The following is a 4,130-nucleotide window of genomic DNA, read 5'->3' as shown; positions in this document are numbered from 1 at the left end:
TTGAACTCCGGACCTTCGGAAGAGCAGTCGGGTGCTCTTACCCACTGAGCCATCTCACCAGCCCCAGATTATTTATTTTACTTCTGTGCAGGTATGTGTGTGTGTGTGTGTGTGTGTGTGTGGTACACATGCATGTGGATGTCTGCAGAGGCTAGAAGAGGGTGTTAGGGTCCTGGAGGTGGAGCTACGGCGCTGTGAGCTGCCCTGATGTTGGGAACCACCTCTTGTCCTCTGAAAGAGCAGTCATCAATCCTAACCACTGAGCTATTTTTCCACCTCCCCAAACTTCTTATTTCACAAGAGAATAAGCCAGTACTTCCCCCACCTAATCCAGCAGACACACACAGCATGCAGGTACTTTCCTAAGAGAAATGGATACTTACATTATACTCCCCTTCAAAGTGTATAAATGAGGCATAGTGGTACATGGCTGTAATTCTAGCATTCCCTAGGTCCCGCCTGGGCTGAATAGGTACCACATCTCTCCAGGGACAGACCTGACTGAGACAGGCTTTAAGGAGATGAAGAAAAGACAGCTAGACAGCACAGAAAACTGGAACTCAGGAAGCTGTAAAGGAGAAACCAAAGTACTGAAAAGCTCAGCATGTGTGTTACAGAGAGCTAAGTAGAGGGGTGGGATTATTAAGTAGAGCTGAGCAAGGGGCGGGGTTACCGCATGCTGATAAATAAGGGGCAGGGTTACTGCTTATGATAAACAAGAAGGCCGGATAATTACATGCAGATAAACAAGGAAGTGGGATTATTGTATACAGATAAAGAAGAAGCTAGAGTTTATGATATACAAATGGATTGAGGAGACAGGTTTAGCGCATCTAAGTAGAAACAATCTTTGTCTTCAGAAACATATCCAAGCAGGGCGTGGTGGCACACGCCTTTAATCCCAGCACTCAGGAGGCAGAGGCAGTCGGATCTCTGAGTTCGAGGCCAGACTGGTCTACAAAGTGAGTTCCAGGATAACCAGGGCTATACAGAGAAATCCTGTCTCGAAAAACCACACACACAAAAAAATTATAGCTGGGCAGTGGTGGCGCACGCCTTTAATCCCAGTACTTGGGAGACAGAGGCAGGAGGATTTCTGAGTTTGAGGCCAGCCTGGTCTACAGAGGACAGCTGGGGCTACACAGAGAAAACCTGTCTTGGAAAAACGAAATAAATAAATAAATAATAAAAATACAAAAAACAAAACCCAGCATACTTTCTGTGTTTGGCCACAGCATTTGGGATAGCCGCCAACTCCAGTTGCTCGAGACCCACATGAAGGTCAAACCACGTTTGTTTCATATAGGCGGGGAGGCCCAGGGCCAGCCCGCGTATGCTCTTTGGTCGGTGGTTCAGACTTCGAGAGTCCCAGGGGTCCAGGTTAGCTGACTCTGTTGGTCTCCAGTGGAGTTCCTGTCCCCTTTGGGGGACGAAATCCTTCCTCCTGAGGGGTATGTTCTTCTAGCTGGGCTGCTTCGTGTGGTCTCTCAGTGGGAGGGGCAGCACAGAGACTTGAAATGCCAAGGGGTCCCCCATCCACTCAGAGGAGAAGGAGAGGGGGGATAGGGTGGCCGGAGGGGGTCAGTGAGCAGGATGCAGAGTGAATAAGTTAAAAAAAAAAAAAAAAGAGTGATTGGCTTGCAAAATGGCTCAAGATGGTCCAGGCACTTTCTGCCAAGCTTGATGTTTTGAGTTTCGTTGGGAAAATTCTGCAAATTTATTCGAGTGGTCCTCTGACTTTTATATGAATGCCATGGTACGTGTGCCCCACCCCCACCCCCAACTCCATGTTGGAGATCTCTGGAAGCCTCATACTCTGCGGGGAATAGTGAAGCTCAAGTTAGCACCGCCTTTGCAAGCATGGAGTCTAAACTTCCAGGAGTTTGACCTCAGGGTTTTTATTTTTCTTTATTTTTCTCACACATTTAAACGCAGTCAAACTTTGGGAAAAGGTTTCAGGCAATTATCATAACAACAAAACCTTAGGCTTGGCTATGTAGAATCTCCCTAGTAAGGCAGCAGAGCACCTTAACAATAGGAATGAGTTTCACTGACTGACAGTGCTCAGGAAAGCCTAAGGAGGAAGGATTTGTAGTGAGCATAAGAATAGAGTCTCCCATGAGTGCTGGTGAAATGGCTCAGCAGGTAAGAGCACCCAACTGCTCTTCCAAAAGGTGCAGAGTTCAAATCCCAGCAACCACATGGTGGCTCACAACCATCCTTAACAAGGTCTGACTCCCTCTTCTGGAGTGTCTGAAGACAGCTACAGTGTACTTACATATAATAAATAAATAAATAAATAAATAAATAAATAAATAAATAAATAAATAAATAAATAGATTTGTATATTTATTTATCTTATGTGTAAGAATGTTTTACCTGCCTATATGTGTGCCTGGTGCCCTCACAGTTCAGAAGTCACTGGATCCCCCTAGAACTGGACTTGAAGATGGATATAAGCCACGATGTGGATGCTGGGAACTGAACACCGGTCCTCTACAGGAGCAGCAAGTGCTCTAAACCCCGGAGCCATCTCTCCAGCTTCTTGGTCAGTGTTTTATCTCAGCAACAGAAACCTAACTAAGACGTTGAGTCTGGGACAAATAACTGAATGAACAATGTAATCTACCCCATACTATGATTTGAAATAAAAATTCTGCGTTTCTTTTTTTTTTTTTTTAAAGATTTATTTATTTATCATATGTAAGTACACTGTAGCTGTCTTCAGACACTCCAGAAGAGGGCATCAGATCTTGTTACGGATGGTTATGAGCCACCATGTGGTTGCTGGGATTTGAACTCCAGACCTTCAGAAGAGCAATTGGGTGCTCTTACCCACTGAGCCATCTCACTAGCCCAAATTCTGCGTTTCTTAAGGAATCCAAGAAGCCAATTTTAATATGTCAATGGGGAGGCTAAGTAAACTTGTGTTCGCCACGCCCAAGTAATAATGAGGCGCAGTGGTATTTGCCAAAACCCCAGCATTGGGCAGTGTCTTTGTTACGGTTTCATTGCTGTAAAGACAGACCCATCATGTCTAAGGCAAACATTTAATTGGAACTGGCTTACAGTCATTGGTTCGGTCCACAATCATCATGGTGGAGAGCATGGCAGCCTTCAGTCAGACAAGATGCTGGAAGAGCTGAGAGTTCTGAGGAGAGTATAGTCTGCAGGCAACCAGGAGGAGGGTCTCTTTCCAATTGGCTGGAGCTTGGGCCCTAGGACCTCTCAAAGCCCACCTGCACAGTGACAGCTTCCTCTAACAAGGCCACACCCACTCCAACAAGACCACACCTTCTAATAGTTCTACTTCCAATGGGCCAACCCTATTCAAACACCACTACAGGTGGGCAGGTAAAAACAGGTGGATTTCGGGGTGGGGGTGGGGGGTGGGGNGGGGGGGTGGAGGCCTTTGGCCCAGTTAGTCTAGATCCAAGAGGAAGTTCCAGGTTTGGTGAAAAGACTCATAGAAGATAGAAGATACTTTACATCACTTCATTCTCATTTCTCTCTCTCTCTCTCTCTCTCTCTCTCTCTCTCTCTCTCCCTCTCTCCCTTTCTCCCTTTCCCTCAACTCTCCTCCCTGTGCTCTAAATAAACTCTATTCTATACTATTCTATACTGTACTTATGGCTGGTCCCTCAGGAGGAAGGGATGCCTCAGGATGGGTCCACAGAGGCACTCCCTTCCCCCACACCATACTGCACCTCCATCAAACATATCCCTGGCTTCCTTTTCTTTTATATAAGACACAACAACATGCACACAAACAAACACAAGCACAAATATACCAAGTAACAGAAATATACTAGTGGAATCTCAGAAACACAATGCCGAAGGACAGGGACGTGGCTCAGTTGGCCGAGAGCTTGCTGAGCATGGTCTAAGTCCGAGGTCAATCCCCAGCACTGCATAAAACCGGATGCGGTGATGCATGCATGTAGTTCCAGCACTGGAGAAATAGAAAGCCAGACATTCAAAGTCATCCTTGGTCAGCTTAGGCTATGTAACTCCTGTCTCAAAAGGAAAAAAAAGTAGCCGGGTGTGGTGGTGCAAGCCTTTGATCCCAGCACTTGGGAGGCAGAAGCAGGCAGATTTCTGAGTTTGAGGCCAGCCTGGTCTACAGAGTG

This window comes from Mus pahari, chromosome 22, assembly GCF_900095145.1.
Source record: "Mus pahari chromosome 22, PAHARI_EIJ_v1.1, whole genome shotgun sequence".
Classification (NCBI taxonomy): Eukaryota; Metazoa; Chordata; class Mammalia; order Rodentia; family Muridae; genus Mus; species Mus pahari.
This window is presented reverse-complemented; position numbering follows the sequence as displayed.